This window comes from Eurosta solidaginis, chromosome X (genome assembly GCF_040869045.1).
Source record: "Eurosta solidaginis isolate ZX-2024a chromosome X, ASM4086904v1, whole genome shotgun sequence".
In the NCBI taxonomy this organism is placed as follows: domain Eukaryota; kingdom Metazoa; phylum Arthropoda; class Insecta; order Diptera; family Tephritidae; genus Eurosta; species Eurosta solidaginis.
Genome location: NC_090324.1, coordinates 90,980,440 through 91,003,652, shown reverse-complemented (window position 1 = coordinate 91,003,652; position 23,213 = coordinate 90,980,440). Strand labels below are relative to the sequence as shown.

At 37.6% G+C, this 23,213-nt stretch overlaps 1 protein-coding gene across 10 annotated transcripts in view; it reads right to left on the bottom strand.

The window, feature by feature from the left end:
• Nucleotides 1-23,213, bottom strand: part of PlexA (plexin A) — a 739,259-nt gene that overhangs the window by 368,178 nt on the left and 347,868 nt on the right. The window lies entirely within an intron of this gene.

Genomic DNA, 23,213 nt, shown 5'->3' with positions numbered 1-23,213 from the left:
CATGCATAAAATCATTTGTATTATATTAAAGTAGTATGACATAGAGATTTTAGTTCTGCTATTTTTAACATAGAGTTATTTTTTAACATAAAGTAAAAAGTAAAAAACATGATTAATGACTACATTTATATGTATTTCATTTATTTTCATCGAGTAAAAATAAAAATCATGTTATTATAAAGTATATGTGAAGCCCCATAGATAAATTGAGTAATAGAATGATTATATATTGTTACGAATATTAGCAAAACTAAGGGGTGCTGCTATCTCTAAGCCGATGCTAAGCAGTGACGTGAATTCACATCAATAATTCAATCATTATGTATCTACATAAGCGAAACAATAATTGCGTCTACACATATGTACCATGAACGTATACGAGCAGCGGAGAGTCAATGCAAAAACACATGCATATATCTGAGATACTCCTGAAAGTATGCAATGAGAGAAGCTATAAAATCGTGCAATTGTAGTTACAGCTGAGAAGTTTGAGAGCTGATGGCAACTAGTAGATTCTGGAAGCGCTAGAAGATGCGAACGTTGAAATAAGAGAGTATAAAAGGCAGCAAATGTAGAGGCGCTGGAATTCAGTTTGATTTGAGCTATCAAGCAGTTTCGATTAAGACGCTATCTAGCGAGCCATAGCAGTATTATTTTGAAAGTCAGTTTCATTTAAGCTATCAGTTTGGTTATTAAGCCAGCTAGTTGCAAAGTACAAGTGTTATTGTGAAGTACTTTCATAAAGGCCATTTTTCCATTATTCAATATTGGAGTTATTTATTCAACAGTTAGTGATACGAACTTAGCAAAAGGGCAAATAAGAGGATTTGCAAGTAAATTCGTTACAATATTAAATTTTTTAAATGAAAATCTCCCGCTAAAGAAGTAATAAAATGAACATTGGTTTGTATATTACATTTTTAAAATGAAAATCTCCTGCTAAAAAAGGAGCAAAACCTAACTACATTTTTCATTTTCGTACTTAACTACACTCCCTTTTGTAATTCAGGATGTTGGGCATATTTTGAAAAAAACTCCGAACATCACTCCTTCATTATATGTCATTCGACTACCTACTTCACTGCCTTCCACTTTATTCGCAACATAACCTCAATTTAAGCTGCCAAACTATATAGTACACAATAGCCGTGCTTTTTTTTAAACGCGTAAACGTTTCGTTTGCGCGTGAAAAAAAACGCCTATCGCCGCTTAGATAATGCTTAGGAGACCCATCTAGCGGCTGTGGTTAAACAACTAGCTACAGCAGCAGGGTGTACCGAAAAGCGGAGACACAACCCTCTGTTTTATTTCTGTGTATAACATATAGCTGAATCAGTTGGGATAAATAGTGGACGCGCATAGAATACATAAAATTAGTGCAGAGGGTGAAAGATAGACACATATTTCATTTACATCTGAGTATAATGCGTATTGAAATTTAGTAGTACTAATTTTATACGTAGCAATTTCAGAGGAATATTTAAAGTTTTTCGCTTAGCAGTCCATATAAAGTTTAAGCGTAAACGTATATAGATGAGAAAAAAACACAGCTAATGTTGTTCAGCGACAACTGAATATTAATAAAGACGAAAGAGAATAATAATACGTATGAAGTGGCGCCAATAATTATTCAACTAAATGGGGATCGCTGCTTTAATAGCAAGCAGTGCAGTGAATGAGATGCACTCCTGCTGTTTGCTTGCGAACGATTTGGGTCAGATGCTGAGTTATTGTTGTGTATATAGCGTAGCGAAGCTTTATGCTTATGACTTAAAACACCGAACACATATGTATACAACTTTGTAATAATTATGTACCGCAGAAAATAAGTTTTGTTTATATTAAATAGGTATAATTAGAGAAAAAGTGCGATAAAGAATTCAATTGATCGAGGTGCTTACGACAGCACCAAACAAAAATGAAATGTATTATTCATTCCTTACAATAGTTATTTTAAACATGTTTGTACATATTGTGACAAATACTAACAACACTAAGGGGTACTATCATCTCTAAGCCGATACTGAGCAGTGACTTGTATGCGCATAACCAAATTAATCATTATGTCTACACATATGTACGTACACGCAGCGGAGAAGCAGCGCACAACCACATGCATATATCTGAGATACTACCGAAAGTATGCAATAATTGTGTAAGTATTACTCACATATACACGCGCATGGGCTATGAGAGAAGCTATAAAATCGTGTGTCTGTAGCTATAGCTGAGAAATTTATAGCTGATAAGTAGCTAGTAAATTCTGGAAATAGAAGCGCCTAGAAATATGTCGGCGAGAAAACCGGACTGTATAAAAACGGCAACAGTAGAAGCACGACAGTCAGTTTGATTTAAGCAAGCTATCAGTTGCGAAGTATAAGTGTTATTGTGAAGTACTTTAATAAAGGCCATTTTGCATTATTGAATAGTGGAGTTATTTGTTCAACAGTTTAGTGATTCGAGCGTTAGTAGAAGGTTGCAAACAAGAGGAATTGCACTAAATTCGTTAGAATTGGTGTCAGAAGAGAAATTGTTGAATAAATTCCGAAGATTGGGAATACACCATGGACATGGCAAAGTTGAGTGAATTGAGGATCCAGCAACTGAAGGAGTTGGAGAGCCGTGGATTGAATACAGCCGGAAATAAGTTGAACTTCAAGCACGGCTACGAGAAGTATTGGAGTTGGAAGGAATTAATGTTGACGAGTATGTCTTTTATCCTGATGTGGAAGAATCAACAACAAAAATTGAAGAGAAAAACGAAACATCGCAGACAGTTACCAGCACAGACTTGAACATGATATTGGCTGCAATATCTGCTCAAACATCGACAATGGCATCTCAACTGGAATCACAGGAGACACGTATAACATCCAAGATGGAAACACAACTTGAAACACAATTGGATACCCAAGAGAACTGTATAACATCAAAGATTGAAGCCCAGGAAAGACAAATGTCATCTCAACTAGAAGAACAGAAGACGTATATGGTATCCCATCTGGAAGCAGAGGAGACACGTACAACATCTCAACTGGAAGATCAGAAGACAGGAGACACGTATCTCAGAGATGTCGTCAGAAATAACATCTTAAATTGAAGCACAAGAGGCACGTATATCAGAAATGTCGGCACAAATTTCAGCACAGGTATCATCGCAGATCTCTGCACAACTGGAAGCCCGTATGGACAAAAAAATAATGCAGTTTGAGAACAAAATCGAGGCTGAGGTAGATGCTTTAAAAGGTCATATACAGGAGCTGCAACTAAATCGCCCAGTTGTTTCAGCTAGCAATACGGAGGTAAAAACTCCATCTTTTGACGGCTCTGTTCCTTTCCAGGTGTTTAAGATTCAGTTTGAGAAGACCGCAGCAGTGAACAACTGAAGTGCTGAAGATAAAGTTGCTGCACTATTCGTGGCATTGAAAGGATCTGCTGCTGAAATCCTACAGACTATTCCCGAGGGAGAGCGGAACAACTACGAAACATTGATGAGCGCTCTAGAGAGGCGATACGGAAGCAAGTACAGGAAGCAGATATACCAAACAGAGTTGCAAAACCGCTACCAAAAAGCTAATGAGACTTTGCAGGAGTTTGCGTCAGATGTCGAAAGGCTTGCGCATTTGGCGAATGCCGACGCACCCGTGGAATACACCGAAAGGGTAAAAATTCAGAGTTTTATAAATGGCATAAGGGACGTCGAAACGAAGCGAGCCACATACGTAAACCCAAAGCCAACATTTGCAGAAACGGTATCACATGCATTAACTCAGGAAACTGCCTCACTATTGAGTAAACCAGCATACAAAGCTCATCGTGTGGTAGTGGAAAGAACAGATTGGGTAGACACAATTTTGGACGAACTTAAGGGGTCACAACAGAAAAATGCCAGAGTTATGAAATGTTTCAAGTGCTGCAACCCAGGTTACATTCCACGACATTGCGGCACTGGTCCCAATAGTTCCAACAATGTGGGTGGCCGTAAACGCAGAGCTGAAGAAGATGAGCAAATCTCCAAGTCCACTCAACCGTTAAACTAAAGCGAGTCAGCCACAAGGGGCGACAGCTGGCTCCCTCAATTGAATGCTTCATAATTTCTATCTCGCAAATTGGAAGAAGGTCAAGCAATCTTACTGTCGGAGGGCATGTGGATGGAAAGGAACGTTTACTGACTAGATGCGGGTGGATCTCATTCCATCATTCGATCAGATTTAGTCAACAAGAAGATAAGAACATTGCTTGGAGCAAGATTACGTACAGCCACGGGAGAGGACACCCAGGTAATTGGGGAAGTAGCATGTGAAGCAGCAACTGGGAACGTCACGGTACTACACAATTTTATAGTGGCAGAGATTGTTGATGAAATCATAATTGGAGTGGACTTCTTAATCGACCAAGGCATCAAGATCGATATGCAAAGCAAGACGATACGACATAAGAACATGGATGTGTCACTTAATTTCGGCTACGAGAGGGGCTACAGCAGTAAAAGAGTGCTGGTGGAAGAGAGTCAGAAAATACCACCAAAATCAGAAGTAGTCATCTGGGCAATGGTTGATGGAGATTGTGGGACAAACAAATTGTGGGTTGTCGAAGCAGCAAACAAATCAGCACCGAACATACTTGTAGGAAACACCCTGGCTATGACAAAACAAGATGGACGTATTCCGGTAAGAGTACTCAATGAGTTCAGGTCACCACTCAAACTGACCAAATGAGCTATTTTGGGAAGATGTCAAGAGGCTGAAGTAGTTATTAACTGTGAACAGCTCCAGAAACACGTTTGATCTACTAATACTGATCTTTCAAATGACATCACGTTGTAACCATCAAATTGACACTGTAGATGCGAAGCCGATCCGTCAAGCTCCACGTAGTGTTGCACTGGCGAAGCGGGAAGTTGTGAGTCAACTCATACAAGAAATGAGCGACAGAGGCGTCATCGAACCATCAGCTAGTCCATGGAGCTCACTGGTAGTACTTGTAAAGAAGAAGGATGGAAAAATGAGGTTTTGCGTGGACTACTGGAAGTTGAATGACGTTACGAAAAAGGATAGCTACCCATTGCCAAGAATTGACGACACCCTGGACTCGCTCTCTGGTACGAAATGGTTTTCCACACTGGATTTGAAAAGTGGCTACTGGCAAGTGGAAGTGAAGGAGGAAGACAAAGAGAAAACAGCCTTCATCGTCGGAGATGGCTTTTGGCAATTTACAGTAATGCCCTTTGGACTATGTAATGCACCAGCTACTTTTAAAAGACTCATGGATCAGGTACTGAAAGGACTACATTGGAAACCTATACGATATCATCGTATTGGGAAAGAACTTCGAAGAACATCTGAAGAACTTGGAGGAGGTTTTCCAAAGAATAGCTGGTGCTGATCTGAAACTAAGTCCCAAAAAGTGTTCGCTGTTTAAAAAGGAAGTAAATTATTTGGGCCACAAGGTAACGACAGAAGGCATCTGTCCTGCGAATGAAAAGATAGAGGCAGTAAAGGATTGGCCAAGACCACTGAACCTGCATGAATTGAGAAGTTTCCTTGGGCTGTGCACATATTACCGCCGATTTGTGCCAAACTTTTTCAGCGTAGCCCATAGCATCCATGAGCTTACAATGAAAATTAAAGCTTTTCAATGGAAAAAGGAGCAAGAGTTGGCTTTCCAAACATTGAAGGAGCGTTTGTGCACTGCTTTAATGTTTGCATATCCGATTCCAGAAGCAACGTTTCTTCTACAGATGCGAGCGGATATGCTATAGCATATTACAGCCGTTCAATTGGAAAGCCAGAGAGGAACTATTGCGTTACACGGAGAGAGCTGTTGGCATTGGTAGAGTGCATTAAACATTTCCACAAATACCTCTACGGTCAGTGATTCCGCGTCAGGACAGATCACGCAGCGTTGAAATGGCTTCTGCAGTTCCGTAATCCAGAAGGACGATTGGCACGGTGGATCGAGCGACTACAAAGCTATGACTTTTCCATTGAGCATTGGAAAGGTAGTACCCATGGGAATGCCAATGTCACGAAGGCCATGTAGTTTGGAATGCGAGCACTGTTCAAAGGCCGAGGCTAAAGAAGACATTATAGATGTCCGGCTAATGGCTATAACGTGTACGGATGATGGGACAAGGAACAACTAAGAAAGTATCAGCTAGAAGATACAGATCTGTCACATGTTATGCAAGGGCTCGAACGAAACGAAACAACAAACAGAGAGGAGATGTCAGCAGAGTCCCATTGCGAAGTCATATTGGGCACAGTGGAACAGTTTAGAATTGATATCCGGTTGCCTGCATCGAGTATGGGAGAGTGAGGATGGTCAATGCAAGAAGAAACTGATAGTTGTTCCAAGAAAGAGGATTCCTGACGTGCTCAGTGAGCTGCATAACGGTCCAAGCGGAGGTTATCTTGGAATGACGAAGACGCTCGAGAAGATTAAACAGAGATTCTATTGGGTTGGTTGCCGTCAGTCGGTCACTGAGTGGAATGCCAACTGCGACGTTTGCAGCAGAGCGAAAGGGCCCAAAACCCGAAGTCATGGCCAGATGAAGCAATATAACTCAGGTGCGCCATTTGAAAGAATCGCTATGGATGTCGCAGGTCCATTTCCTACTAGCAACTGCGGAAACAAATATGTACTGGTGGTTATGGATTATTTCAACAAATGGCAAGAGATATACCCAATCCAAGCGGAAACAGTAGCAGAAGTGTTTATAAACAATTTGGTTGCAAGGTATGGTGTACCAATGGAGTTACATTCTGACCAAGGCAGGAATTTCGAATCAGCTGTGTTCCAGGAAAAGTGTAAATCATTGGGCATTCGAAAAACACGGACAACTGCATTGCATCCTCAGTCCGTTAAGGAAAGTAGTAGACAAGTACCATATGGAGTGGGATACACACATATCATTATTCTTGATGGTTTACCGATCGGCAGTGCATGAGACAACGGGCTAAACTCCCGCAAAGGTAATTTTTGGAAATGATCTTCGACTGCCAGCTGATTTGAAGTTTGGGATAGATGCCGATGCGGAGAGAAATGTCAAGAAATCCACTGGTGTCTTGGAAGAAGAGCTGAGAGAGATACAAGATCTGGTAAGGCAACGAGCAAAGATTATGAGTGACAAGATGAAAGCCAGATACGATAAAGCAATTAATTCGGAAGGGTTTCAGGAAGGAGATTTGGTGCTGTTATACACACAACCCGAACGCGATTGTCAGAACCAGGGTGTAACTTGATAAAACGCCCTAATCTCCATTGGTTAGGAGGAAGATTGTCTTCCCGTATAACCACCATATCTCCGACTTGCATATTTGATTTAGCATGTTTCCATTTTATCCGCTTCTGTAGTTCCGAACGATATTCCGATTTCCATCTTATGCAGAAGTTTAGATGTAACGCCTTGAGTCGCTGCCAGCGATTAACTATTCATCAACGTTGATTTCCGCTGGTGCTAAGAGGTGTCCTCCAATCAAAAAGTGCCCTGGTGTTAGAGGTTCAAGGTCAGATGGCTCATTTGAACTGGGACTAAGAGGGCGAAAACTGAGACACGGCTCAATTCTACATAAAATGTATTAAATTCTTCAAATGTGAATTTGATGCTTAAAGATAAATTTTTGAAGTGGCTTTTGAAGCTTTTCAGCCTCGCTTCCCATAATACCCCTATGTGTGGAGCTCCTGCTGGTATGAAATGCCAATTTAATACCTGATGGGAGTATTTTGACAAAGTCTGGTTTCTTGCCTCGTTATGGCCTTGGTCGAGAGACAAATGAAAAGACCTTCTGAGATACGACTCCCGCGCCCACTGTAACTCTTAATATTGGAAGGCCCCACGAAATCTACCCCTGTATTCGTAAATGCACGCGAAAATATGGCTCCCGAAATGTAGCTCTCATGAGCTGACTTTGAGAGCGTTCCTTAAAGATCGCGCAGATCTTACAATTATGAATTATGGCTCGTATCATGGTTTTCACCTTTGGGATCCAGTATTGCGTCCTAATGATACGCAGCACCAGTTGGTTCACACTATGGAGAGAAATTTAATGGACAAACTGGAAATGCAGAATAGTTAACCTACAATTGTACGGAAGTATTATGGGATGGCGTTCAGACTCGGTTACATCTTTGGATGCGCCAAGTCGTCGGCCGTTTTCTCTACTTCGTCTTCATCAAGATATGGGGTGAAACTATTTCGCTTTTAGACCCAATTGGGGTTTTGGATTGCAAGCTCGAAGTTTCTGATCCGTTATATTGCTTCTGAGCAAGTTTTATTAAACGGGTCGTTGTGGTTTTAATTTGATCTGCAGAAATGAATGAGAAGAGAATGTCGTCATCATTAAAATTGCTGTTGGACGTGACTGCACTCGTTTTTCCTCAATATTCGTGCTAAAGTATAAGTCCTGTGTTGGCCACTTTTCCTTCTCTTCCCGGAGCCAAGAAGGACTCTGCCACCACAGAGAATTGTTGACTAGATCCTCGGCTGGTATTCCCCTACTGGCTAAAGCTGCTGGATTTGTACCTAAAACCAGGTGATACGTTGTAGATTATTTTTGCAATTCGATGCGCAACGAAAATTACCCATGAGCACGGAGGTTTGCATATCGAAGCCAGCATCTGTCCAAAGATTAATGTTGTGATGACCTAAATCCAATTTAGCGCAAATATGATCTCGGCTCATAGTACTGCCCGTCCATTGACAAAGACGATTGGAATGAATATTTTAATTAACAATGCAACACCTTCCACAACCCACGGCTACTGTCCCTTAGAGGGTTAGTATATACCCGCGGTAAGTATGCCTGTCGTAAGAGGCGACCAAAATACCAAATAGATTCAAGGGGTGTGTAGCGCAACTCTTTCAGGGGTTACCAGCGCAGTACATAGCTTCTCCAACCCAATTTTCAACCTCACCTATCCGTGGCGAATCCTGTTTCATTAACTGCCGACGCTCTGGCGACCCCCAAATTGATCATGGATCTATGGGGTGGGAGGGAGGTATGGCCTAGATGGTTGAATGTGGTCATAACACATCGCTCCCGAGATCGGGATTGGTACCGGAACGTACCGGATCTGCATCCGGCAAAGGATCATCAACATCGATAACACTCCTCAAGGCCTTCGATGAATGTCCCTATAGGTTTCAAATAGCACAACGGGGAGGTAAATAGTTAGCGCAAGAAAAATAAAAAAAATTATTATGATAAAAGTAATCACAGTAACGAAGTAAATATAGGAGATGTAGTATTAGTTAAAAAGGAAACAGATCATATATTAAAATAAAAAAACAAAAGTAAATGTAAGGCGCGATAACCTCCTAAGAGATTTTAGGCCGAGCTTCTCTTCCAATTCGCGTCGTACTCCTTTAGTTTTTCCTACACATTAGCAGGACGGGACCTACTTGTTTAATGCCGAGTTTGAACGGCATATGCACGGCAGATGAGTTTTCGTTGAAAAGTTTTCCATTGCAGAAATACACTCGTGTGTTTGTTAAATCACTGCCGAGGGGCGACCCCGTTTAGCAAAACTTGTTTCCAATCTTTTCCCAGGCTCTAGGTATGGTAGGAGGAGGAGTAGATAAGCTACCAAACCACACCACCGCGGCCGCCATTGTAGCAGCTCGATTGATATCTTTACTTTCAATGCTAGGTGTGTGAACCGGTGACCGATGCTCCCTTTAGCTCCAGACTTCCGGCCTTTGCGTCGAACTTGAGGGTGGGTGATAAACAATAGATCTTCCGAATCACCTCAGGTTAACGTGTCAAATCCAGAACCTCAGTTCAAATTAATCGAATAAATCTAGTAATTTGCATGATTTTTTCTTGTTATAACTGTTAATTCGCTCTCTACTCGAGAGGCGATTAAAATAGTTATAAGACAAACCACTCAATCCGCAATGGAAAATAGCAGTTTCATTGTCACTCAACTCTCGTTCACACTTTTTGTCTAGTGAATGCTGATTCTTTGCCGAACCGAATCAAGCTAACATCGGCAATAACATCAAATCGCACTGTGTGCACAAAAAAACGAATCGAAACGAATATGTACATATATATGCTACAAAGTTGGATTCATTGACCCCTTTTGTCTACATTTGGGCATAATTGATCCCCTTTAGTCCCTTTCGGGACTGTTGGGATTAGTCAGTTTGAAATCTATGTAGACCATGTTTAGAAATATTAATAAAAACGGAAACGAAATGAGACAAATAAAAAATATAACAGTTCATTGAATCGAATTATTTAAGAAAACTTCAGAGCCCTATACCGAACCTAAATTACTAGGACTTAACAGTTAGGGTTAAATTTTCGGAGAATATTTTTTATTCCTTTTTGAAAATCGGGCTAGCAACTTACATCAAATAGATTTGGTGGCTTGACAAACCTTTCGATTGTGTTTACGCTATGAAAAATGTGACTGGGGCCTATTTTAGTCATTATTAACCGAAAAGGGACTAGTCGTCACATTGGTCCTATCAAACTCTTTCGGGTATACAAAAAATCATGCGATTAATCCCTAAAGAGAGTGTTCTGCGATTGATCTCTTTTGTCTTTATTGAGGTATAATTGATGCCCTCTATCCCTTTTGGGTAAAGTTGAAATAAGTCAGTTTGAAACTTATGTAGCAAATTTTAAGAAACAATAAAAAAAACCAAATGGGTAAAGTCAAAAAAATTAAATGGATATGAAACAAATTATTTCGTTAATATAAGGAGCCACATAACGAGCCGAATATACCAGTATCCTAGATTTCATTATCGCAGGATTTGTTTTTGTTATATTTTTCTACAATGCCAATACGAAAAAGAAAATAAAAATATTATATTACAGTTAAAAAAAAAAATTATAAAATCGGTTAGAATTCCTGTATGGGTAGAAAGAGGACTTATCCGACAGTACTCGTAGGCGAAGAAAGAGGATCTGCCCGATAGCACCCGTAGAGGTACGAAGAGGATCTGCCCGACCGTAGTCAAACAAGATGCAAAGAGTAAAACTTCTTTAGCGTCGTTGGTGAACTATGGTCATTTGTGGTCTGGTAAAGGTCTTGTCAAACCCGACAAAACGACAACGAAAAAATATCGTTAAATGAAAAAATCTCTTTGCTTCTTTTAATTGCGCATCATAAAACATAAATTTTCACCTGTAAGGTTTTTTTTTAAGATTAATGAATAGATTTTCGGCTGCGGCGCTTTGCTTCGATAATTTAAAAACTTATGTATATCCTTAAATATGTATATTAAGTTGCAAATTCTTCTGAAATACAAAAGCAAAGTCATAGAGTAGGGATGTTTATCTGAATTTATTGCGAGCCGCCACCACCTTGCATTGTTCCGACTAGAGAAAAGCAAAAGTCATTTCTATTTCATTTGTTGCTGAGCTGGCATCACTATTCACCTCCATTTACTCTGTACTCATCTGTGTTCATGTGTTTAACTGCAACAAAGAAACATGCGAGTTTTTTTGATATTTGCTTTTCCTTAATAAGAATAAATAAGTAAAATTCAAAGTTTTTTTTTCATAAATTCGTGTATATTAAATTACATTAATATACCAAATATCGGAATTGAATTGATTCATGTGCCTACAGTAACGTAATTGGGCCGGAATACAACGTGCCCAATGAAACAGTTTTTCAAGAATAACTTTTAAACGGGTGAAAAATGTTAACTTCAGCTTTCGGATTCTTAATATAGACGTAAATCCGCGTATTTTGCTTTTGAAAAGCCGGGCCTTAACAAACAAATTATTTTTGGATTAGTATTATTCACACATACTAGCGTGAAGTATACGAAATAATATCTATGTTATAGTTAACTTCCAGTAGCTCAGTAATACAGGGCGATGGTGATAGCACTGGACAGGAAAACTTTAAAGACATCAAAGCAAAGATTTTAAGCAAGGAGTACGAAATTTGCAATAAAAAAGGACGTGGCGCAGTTTGGAATATTTTTGGTAGGGTTAGGACTAGCACGGGTGTCAAATTCGACAATATAGTTGCTTACAGAACTTGTTGGAACGTATGTAAGTTTAGCCAAGGTAGCACTTCTAATTTTGTAAGGCACAAGTGTTATAAATGCACAAGGGAAAATGTTTTCTCTTTAAAATATGGACCCCACGTAAATGTTGAAGCACTGCTACCACATCCGACAACAATATCTAGAAATATGAATAGTTTATATGACAAAACTCTGGCCATAATCAAAACTGAATTACAGTTTATTTTAAGAAATAGGGATAAGATAGGTTATGACTTGACTTCTGATATATGGACCGATAATTTCATAAGAACTTCATATATGTCCCTAACAATTCATTCTGTAAAGAATGGTATGCTCATCAATCAGATAGGGTGATATTCCACTAGGCAGACGATATGTAAGTAGTTGTTCAGTAAATATAAGCACTTTGAATCATACAACACTAGTAACCGTGATTTTCTGTTTAGGGGAAAATATCCAACATTGGTTGAAAAATATCTCATGCATAAACCATTTTGTTTAAGCGACTTAAACTATGAACATTTTTCGTTCGTTTGTTTCAGTAGCCATTGAGTGTGCTTGTAATTCTCAACTGGTTAGTGAAATATTCTAAAGACATAGTTTGAGTTTTTTAATTAAAAGGGAGGTTCTTCGGATGGTGTGCTAATACATCAGAGCCCAGTGCTCGCCTCCATATCACACTTTGAAGGGGTTCTTCAAATAGAAGATGAGGTGGCTCACTAGAGCGAAACCTCAGAGTGCCCAACGCTCGCCCCAAATTAAATAAATAGAGGTTTTTCATGTAGAAAATGGGGTGCCAATACCTCAGAGCCGTCCCGTGCTCGCCTCCATATCACATTTTAAAGGGTTCTTCAAATAGAGGATGAGGTGGCTCAGTAGAGCGAAGCCTCAGAGCCCCCAGTGCTCGCCCCCAAATTAAATAAATAAAAGGTGTACTGATGCTATGCATCCTCCCATGACTTAAACACACCAATAACACTAAAACGACCCATCTTAATAAACTGAATCCCTTAAAATAAACACAAAGAAATAAATAAAGGTGTACTGATGCTATGCATCCTCCCATGACTTAAATACACCAATAACACTAAAACTACCCAACTCAATAAATGGAATACATTAAATCAAAATCCCATAAACTCAATACAGTCCATTAATAATAATAATTTATAAATTTAAAAAAAGGGAATGCTCGGTGGGAGTTGAACCCGCAACCCCGGGCGTTTGGTCGGGTACGTCAGCCACTGTGCCACGACTCATACGCTTACAAGCACATACAATTACTCATTTATAACTCTTATTAAACTGCTCGCCCTCAATTGCCCAAAGCTTAAACATGGTCCTTCGAGCCGGATCACTGGCTCGTATGGAAGTTTCATTAGACGACTAAGCCGTCTAAGGGGGGAGTATGTTTAAGCGACTTAAACTATGAACATTTTTCGTTCGTTTGTTTCAGTAGCCATTGAGTGTGCTTGTAATTCTCAACTGGTTAGTGAAATATTCTAAAGACATAGTTTGAGTTTTTTAATTAAAAGGGAGGTTCTTCGGATGGTGTGCTAATACATCAGAGCTCAGTGCTCGCCTCCATATCACACTTTGAAGGGGTTCTTCAAATAGAAGATGAGGTGGCTCATTAGAGCGAAACCTCAGAGTGCCCAACGCTCGCCCCAAATTAAATAAATAGAGGTTTTTCTTGTAGAAAATGGGGTGCCAATACCTCAGAGCCGTCCCGTGCTCGCCTCCATATCACATTTTAAAGGGTTCTTCAAATAGAGGATGAGGTGGCTCAGTAGAGCGAAGCCTCAGAGCCCCCAGTGCTCGCCCCCAAATTAAATAAATAAAAGGTGTACTGATGCTATGCATCCTCCCATGACTTAAATACACTAATAACACTAAAACTACCCAACTCAATAAATGGAATACATTAAATCAAAACCCCATAAACTCAATACAGTCCATTAATAATAATAATTTATAAATTTAAAAAAAGGGAATGCTCGGTGGGAGTTGAACCCGCAACCCCGAGCGTTTGGTCGGGTACGTCAGCCACTGTGCCACGACTCATACGCTTACAAGCACATAAAATTACTCATTTATAACTCTTATTAAACTGCTCGCCCTCAATTGCCCAAAGCTTAAACACATTTGCTAAATAATGTATTGGAAAAATCTGTCAGAGGTGGGCTTGAGGTGAATGAAATTGTAAAGGGAGCTACTAAACTCGTACAGTTTTTAAAAAATCTGGTGAAAATTCAGTATTACATTCATCCCTCAAAAGCTTTTCACCTACGAGAGGGAACACCATATTTTATATGCTGAGCTCAATAAAAAAAATGGACGGAAATTACTAGTATTTTGCAAAACAAACAACAAATATCAAGACTACAAGGTATTAACTTAAACTATGTGGAGGAATTTTTGAAAGTATTGGAGGTTTTCGAAAAATCGTCAAAGGAACTGGAAGGTAAAAACTATCCAACCCTGCATTTGGTCCTTCCACATGTTTACAGACTAAAAGAAATTTGTAGAACAAATGAGGTTGACTTAACTTTCATTAACCAATTTAAAGATAATCTGAATAATTTGTTGAACACTACTATTTTGGAAACTCTGACCATATACTACAAGTTAGCTGTATTTTTGCTCACCCCAAAGAACAAGCTAAATTTTTTTAACGAAAATGGCAAGCTTCTAATCAGAAACGAGTGCAAAGCACAAATGTCGAGCTACGTCGACGAGTGGGTCGGCAAAGATCTGCTAAGTACTTCGACGAATCCTTCAACTCGCAAATCGCCGCTTTTCACTCCATTCTTACAGTCAACTCAATTTTCCAATGAGAAAGATAATGGTATAAATGAGCTTGTTAAATACAAATCGGCTAATGCCACATCCTATGACGAATTCAATGTTTTTCGATGGTGGCAGCTACATCAATTGGAATTACCTTTGCTATATAAAGTAGCCAAAAGCCTTTTAGCGATACCAGCCAGTAGCGCCTCTTCAGAAAGAGTTTTCTCCAAGCTGTGCCCTTAATATCAGAGAAGCGGTTGCAATTCATTTTCAGTACATCAAATAATGTTCTTACATACTAATATGAATATCAATATGTTAAGTACATGCTAATAAATATAAATATGTATGTACATTCATTACAGATAAAAAAATAAGTTCTTTAATAGAGCTCTGCTTTTAATTACACATGCAAGTATTCCATTGCTGATTCTTGCTTTCGATTCTATTGCCTTTTGGATCAATGTCAACCGAGTCAAATGCCTTTTGAGTAGTGGGCAGTGGATGATTTAACGGGGGGCAAATGGGACATTGCCGACTAGGCCCTCCTCAGAAATAGGCCAACAGGGCCCTCAACCCTTCCACCCCATGTAATGAGGTCAATCTCCATGGATAATTTGTGTATGATTAGCCTTATAATTATTAACTTCACCGTCTTTCCAGAATTTTGCAATAGAAATGAAAAATTTGACAGAAGCGATTGTCATCACCAATAGTCTGAATGCTATAACTTTCCAAAAAAAAAAGAAGGCTGAAAGTCAAGATACATTTTCAAGTACATTGATTCACAAATCTATTTTAACCGAAGGTGATATTGGTATTTGTTTCCTTTGACTTACAACTGCTAAAAAAATAGCAAAAATCCGGAAGTGGCATCCAGAGACGTGTTTCGGCTCCAGGGTTTTGAATCCGAAGTCGGAAACCCGATATACCTGATAGTTATCGATTGCAAGTTTTCATGTGGTTGTTATATACACTAAAAAAAATTATTGGTAAAAATGTTATGCGGAGAGGTGTTCGACGCAGAAACACTATAGATCCGGCCCGCTGTTTTGGAAGGACCCGGGGTAATTTTTTGTTTTTTTGCAGATATCTTGAAAAGTTTCGGGTTTTCGACTTCGGATTCGAGACCCTGGAACCGAAACGTGTCTCTGGGTATGACTCCCGAGCGAGTTGTAAGCTAAAGGAAACACATATTGTGAGGTTCATGTAGCAGTGAATTGTGATTCTTTCTATTTCGCGTTTGTGCCCAATTGGGGTTTTGGATTGCAAGCTCGAAGTTTCTGATCCGTTATATTGCTTCTGAGCAAGTTTTATTAAACGGGTCGTTGTGGTTTTAATTTGATCTGCAGAAATGAATGAGAAGAGAATGTCGTCATCATTAAGTTGCTGCACTCGTTTTTCCTCAATATTCGTGCTAAAGTATAAGTCCTGTGTTGGCCACTTTTCCTTCTCTTCCCGGAGCCAAGAAGGACTCTGCCACCACAGAGAATTGTTGACTAGATCCTCGGCTGGTATTCCCCTTCTGGCTAAAGCTGCTGGATTTGTACCTAAAACCATATGATACGTTGTAGATTATTTCTGCAATTCGATGCGCAACGAAAATTACCAATGAGCACGGAGGTTTGCATATCGAAGCCAGCATCCGTGCAAAGATTAATGTTTTGATGACCTAAATCCAATTTAGCGCAAATATGATCTCGGCTCATAGTACTGCCCGTCCATTGACAAAGACAATTGGAATGGATATTTTAATTAACAATGCAACACCTTCCACAACCCACGGCTACTGTCCCTTAGAGGGTTAGTATATACCCGCGGTAAGTATGCCTGTCGTGAGCGACCAAAATACCAAATAGATTCAAGGGGGTGTGTAGCGAAACTCTTTCAAGGGGTTACCAGCGCAATACATAGCTTCTCCAACCCAATTTTCAACCTCACCTATCCGTGGCGAATCCTGTTTCATTAACTGCCGACACTCTGGCGACCCCGAACTGATCATGGATCTATGGGGTGGGAGGGAGGTATGGCCTAGATGGTTGAATGTGGTCATAACACATCGCTCCCGAGATGATCGGGATTGGTACCGGAACGTACCGGATCTGCATCCGGCAAAGGATCATCAACATCGATAACACTCCTCAAGGCCTTCGATGAGTGTCCCTATAGGTTTCAAATAGCACAACGGGGAGCTAAACAGTTAGCGAGTATACAATTTTTTGGCCATTCTAACTGCTTAATATTGTGACTGCCGGCTGCTTTTTCAAGCCTCGAAAATAACTCATCTAATTTGTTTTTCCGTTAGCATTCACAAAATTAAGTAAATTTAGTTTTTTATGTTTTAGATGCGCATAAATTTCTATATTAGAGATCCCATTATTCTTATTAAATTGTATAGTCGACTTTATTCGCGGCATCTTTTTTGAAAAATTGTATGAAAATTTGTCATAAACTTGTACTTTAGGCGTTTCGCAAAAAGTATCAGTAAAGTTATCGTCTTTGTTTTGTAATTCCTTTTGTTTGGTTTTTGATCGCGTTTGAACTGCTAAAACATGCTTTGTAGATTCTTTTATTTCGTCTATACTAATGCGTGAAAGAGCATCAGCCACAACGTTAGATTTTCCTTTTATATATTCAATCGTAAATTTATATTCTGACAGTTCTAATCGAATTCTAGAAAGTTTAGAGGAAGGGTCTTTCATGTTAAAAAGATAAACTAGTGGTCTATGATCGGATTTTACTGTGAAATTTGTACCGTAAACATATGGACGAAAATGCTTTATAGTGAAATGTATTGCTAGGAGTTCTAATTCGATAATTGATTTTTTCTGTTCTGCTTTATTAAAAGATTTTGACGCGAAACAAATTGGTAAATCGTTATCACCATGCTTTTGGCTTAATATAGCACCACACCCACTCTTAGAAGCATCTACTGTAATTATAAATTCTTTTGTGAAGTCAGGGTATTGTAGTAGTTGAGGAGACATTAATGCTAGTTTTAGTTTTTCGAAAACGTTTTCGCACGCTTCGTCCCAAACAAATTCAACTTTTTTCCGATTTAAACGATTTAAAGGCGCTGCCAGTGACGCAAAATTCGGTATAAATCGCCTGTAATAATTTGCAAATGCGACAAATCGCCTAACCGCATCTTTGTGTTTTGGCTTAGTATACCTTCTAATAGCGTCTATTTTTGAATCGTCTGGCAGCATACCTTTTGACGTACATTTATGGCCTAGAAAATTTACTTCGGAACGAAGGAAATTGCACTTGTTTGGATTCAGCTTTAAATTAAACTTTCTACAGGTTTCGAAAACTTTTTCTAAATTTTTAAGGTGGTGTGTCTCACTACAACCAATGACGATAACTTCGTCAATATACATAAAAGCCTGATTTGGCGAAATGCCTGAAAATGCTATTGACATCATACGAGAAAAAGAGTTTGGTGCAATATTTAACCCGAAAGGTAAAACTTTCCAACGAAAAGCTCCTCGATCTGTACTGAAAGTTACGTCTCTAGATTTAGTGTGAAGGGGTATTTGGTGGAAACCAGAAAAAAGTCTAAAGTTGAAAAGTATTTGGCTCTGCCAAGATTGTCGAGTATGTCATCAACGCGTGCTAGTGGAAATTTGTCGGCTATAAGCTTTTTATTGACTGCTCTGAAATCTACGCACATACGATACGACTTTTTGCCTGTTGGATCTTTTTTCGGTACCAAAATTAAAGGACTGTTATAACTTGAAAAACTAGGTTCGATTAAATCATTCTGTAATATATGTAATTGTTTATTTATTTCTTCGCGTTGTGTGTATGGCAAACGGTAATTTTTAATATAGACAGGGGTTTTGTCAGTTAATCTAAGCTTTTGTTCGTAGAAATTATTAAGCGTCATTAAGTCGGTTTTTAATGCAAAAATATCAGAATATTTCAAACATAAATCAAGTAGTTTCTTTTTAGCATAAGAAGGCATTTGTTTTACCAAAATTGATTTAAGCTCTTCTATACGTTTTGAATCGATAGGTGTATCATTTATGCGATAGACATTGAAGTTTTTAATGTCTTCAGTTTGAATATTGAAATCTTTTACGTACTTGACCTCGTCGGTGGTGTTGATAACTTTTATTATTGGATTTTTTGTATCAACGATACATTTTGCTGTGAAAACACCGTTACAAAGTTCCTGAGAATCAACAAAAACTGGACTTGTCGAATTTTTCAAACTAAAAACACGAAAAACTTCGCATCTTGGTGGAATTACAAGAGTATTTGTTTAAGTGCTATGCAAAATTGAAATATTTACCTTTTCTGTCCCTTGTCCGAATGTAATTGTGTCATTAGTATAATTGATTATGCATTTGTTCGTTTTTAGAAAATCTTTCCCTAGTATACCGTCCGAAGGAATATTAAATTTGTCATTGACAACGTGAAGAGTCAGAGGAAAAAATGTATTTGATGCGATTATACTTGTATTAACTGTTCCTAGTGTCGTTACCGTGTCTGTTGTTACGCCTGTTATATTTATTACGTTACTATCGTCTACTTCTACATCGTTTGCCAAACTGGAAATTTTTATTAATGAAATGTCTGCCTGTGAATCTACTAGAAAAGAACATATTTTATGAGAAGTATTTAGTCGAATTGCTCCTGCTCCCTCAGTGTTCGCGCTTGAGGGGCTTCGGCATTTAAAGAACGAACATTGGCTGAATTTCTAGAATTTGAACCCTGATTATTGGAATTTCTGTTATTTCAGGACCGATTATTATTGTTATTGTTGGAATTGCTATTGCCTCTATTGTAATTGCGATTATTGCCTCTGTTATAATTGTTATTTCGGAAATTTGTATTATTGTGTTGCCTATTTGCGTTATTGTTAAATCGAAAATTACTATTTTTGTTGTATCTGAAATTACTTTTGCCTCTGGAATTTCCACGGAAATTATTATATCTTATTGGACGTGACCGAAACGCTAACACTTGCCGCTCTTTAACTTCCTGTTCTCGCTCTATAATCATTTTCGCTACTACGTCCTTTGAATCTTTGAAGGTTGTTGACACAAGGATTGATTTCACCATATCTGACCTACTATTTAATCTACAAACGCTAATGGTTTGTTCAACTGCCATCTCATGGGCTTTTGCCTTCGTCATACCTTCAAAGATTAGACAGCGCTCTAACGAGGCAGAAAGCTCTTCTACCTGCTTTGAAAATTCAGCAAAATTGTTATTGGTTACTCTTAAGGCTGCAATTTTTCCCGCGACAACTTTCGAGTTGTCTGGCCTAATTTCACTACATAGCGCTTCTTTAATTTGGTTGACTGATTCTATATGCGTTGGTAGGGCTTCGCGAGCTTTGCCTTTGAGCTTGGATTTTAAAAATGCAATAAAAGTAGGAGTTAAATTTTCGTTAGAGAATACTTCCATTAATTCAACTTTATTTATAAATGAGCCAAGTGCTAACGGGTCTCCACTGTAGTTGTGTCGCATAATCGAGGCACACGTGTTAATAAACGATTTTTTCTCCTCGATTGTGGCCATGGTTGTAATGTTAAGAATCGGAGTTAGAATAGAAAAACTAGAATTTGGAATTACAGGTTGATCAGCAAATCCTAAAAAGTCTGCACTCAGGGATAATTTATAATTATGTTCACTTGTTAAGGTATCAGTTGACGATGCACTTGAAGATGAATCAGAATCTGAATTATTGGAATTTGTATCTTGCTCTGAGTTTTTGGAATCTAAATCTTGCTCTGAATTTTTGGAACTTGAACTCGGATGGGAATTTTTAGAAACTACCTTCCCGTTTCTTAGGTCCATACGTGTTGAAACGAATAGACAAAATATTAAAAATTTTTGTTGCAAGAAATGTGGAATTTGTTTATGAAGATTGAATAGAAATTGAATTTAAAGGAAATTAAATTTGAACGAGTTGAGTTGAGCTCAAAAGAAAATTATGAAAGTATTTTTAAAGGAAATTTATGAAAATATAAGGAATTTGTGAAAGTATGTATTTTTTTGAAAGCTTTTAGATTTTATAATACAGTTGGTTAGCGAATACTTATTGCAGAAAGTTGGAATTTCGAATTTGAAATGTATAATTTTTAATTGAATTTTTTATTATTTAAATGCAAAAATTGGAGAATGGCAAATAATTTTATATAAGGGTTGAAACGGACGCAGCGCTTTTATCAAAATTGTATGGTTTTATTTTTATAGATACGGGCGCACCGCATCTTTTCAAAATTGTAATATAATTATCCTCGGACGCACCGGGATTAAAAAATTTATGTCATGTTTATACACGGACGCACCGCGTTAAAGAAAAATTGTAATTATTGGTTTTTAACTGGTTTTACGCATATACCTATGTGTGTGAAAGAAAATTTTTGAACATAATGCAAAAAAAATATATATATATTTTTTTTTTTTTATATATATATATAGGTAAGTAATTTTGAAAAGTTGAATAATATGAAATGTATTTACATTTTAGTAATGTATTGGATTGAAAAAAGTTAATATGAAAGTATGAAAATTATGTGTTATAAAAATATAAATGATACGTTATTTTCGCACACTGTGCGCCATACCGAGTACCGCTGCTTGTCGCTCTGCTGCTGCGCTCGGAGTTTTGCTGCTGCGCTCGCTGCTCTGCTGCTGCTTGATGGCTTTACCCTTTTTCCGCAAAGTTTCTCCGTTATGGTGGTGGCGTGGCTAGTGTCGTTTCACAAAAATTTTGGTACAGTTTAGCTTTTTTATTCAAAATTTTAGTTTTTACAGTTTTTTCTCCTTTTTTTCGTTTTTGTATTATTTCTGCTGCCGTTTAAACTTTTATATTATTACAGTTTGCATTTTCTTATTATCTTTGTCTTTAGTTAAGTATTTTATTAGATGTATTCTCACAAATCTTCTCTCTTTTTCATCGACTAGCCACGGCCAAAAAAATCCACCACCACTGCCATAATTCTGTTAATTTCGTAAAAAGTTTTTTTTCTTGTGCAATTTCAAATTGTAGGTTTTTTGTTAATTTTCCTCAGTTTTATATATTTTGTAATGATTTTAAATATTATACTTTTTTTTGAAATGGTTTTTGAAATTTTTTTGTAGATTTTTTCAAATTTTTTAAATTTTTTTGTAATGGTTTTTAATCTTTTGTACTTTTTTTTGTAATTTTTTGATTTTGAACTTTTTATGCTATTTTTGATTTTATATTTTTTTAGAATTTTTAAACTTGTATTTTTTTTTGTAGATTTTTCAATGTTTTTAAATTTTTTGAAAGATTTTTGTAAATTTTGTAGTTTTTTTTGTATTTTTCAAATTTTTATATTTTTTTTAATGGCTTTTAATGTTTTATATTTTTTTTGTAAATTTTTTTTTGGTTTTAAACTTTTTTTGTGATATTTTTTTTTTTATTTTATGAATTTTTGTAACTTCTTTGTATGTATATGTATTTTGTTAATTATTAATTAATTTTTTTTTTGTTTTATTTTTAAGTGCGTTTTTGTTTTTTTTTCCTTTAATTCCCACGCCTGTTGGGAGGCTTGCCTCCTTTCGGCCAGAACCCGCACTCCTACGATAGTTGAAATGGTTATAAACGCATTCAGCTACGTCATGCCTTAGTTGTTGTAAAGTTTTCCCAATTGCCTTCTTCGCATATATTATCTTCCACACATTACATAATTCGTATGTAGTTATGTGTTGAAGTTATGCCTGTTTGTAAGGCGGTTTTCAGAGAAACTTGGTATTTGTTGTTGTTTTTGTTTTATTTATAGAACTACAACGAATTCACCAAATGTTGTCTACTTATATGAGTTAACCGGGGATTGCCCGTATCGCTTTAAATGTATGAAAACATTTATTTCAAGCAATTTTTTTTAATTTTATAATTTAATAATTTGGGAAAAATTTAAACAACGTGACATCAGGACGGACAAGGCGACAGCTGTTTCGATTATACCTTGTAAATTTCTTCAAAGCCTTTTCTGCCAGGAGTGGGAGTCGAACCCTCACTCCTACGGTAGTTGAAATGGTTATAAACCCATTCATCTACGTCATGCCTTAGTTGTTGTAAAGTGTTTCCCAATTGCCTTCTTCGCATATATTATCTTCCACACATTACATAATTCGTATGTAGTTATGTGTTTTGAAGTTATGCCTGTTTATAAGGCGGTTTTCAGAGAAACTTGGTATTTTTTGTTGTTTTTGTTCTATTTATAGAACTACAACGAATTAACCAAATGTTGTCTACTTATATGAGTTAACCGGGGATTGCCCGTATCGCTTTAAATGTATGAAAACATTTTTTTCAAGCAATTTTTTTGTATTTTATAATTTATTTAATAATTTGGGAACAATTTAAACAACGTGACATCAGGACGGACAAGGAGACAGCTGTTTAGATTATACCTTGTAAATTTCTTCAAAGCCT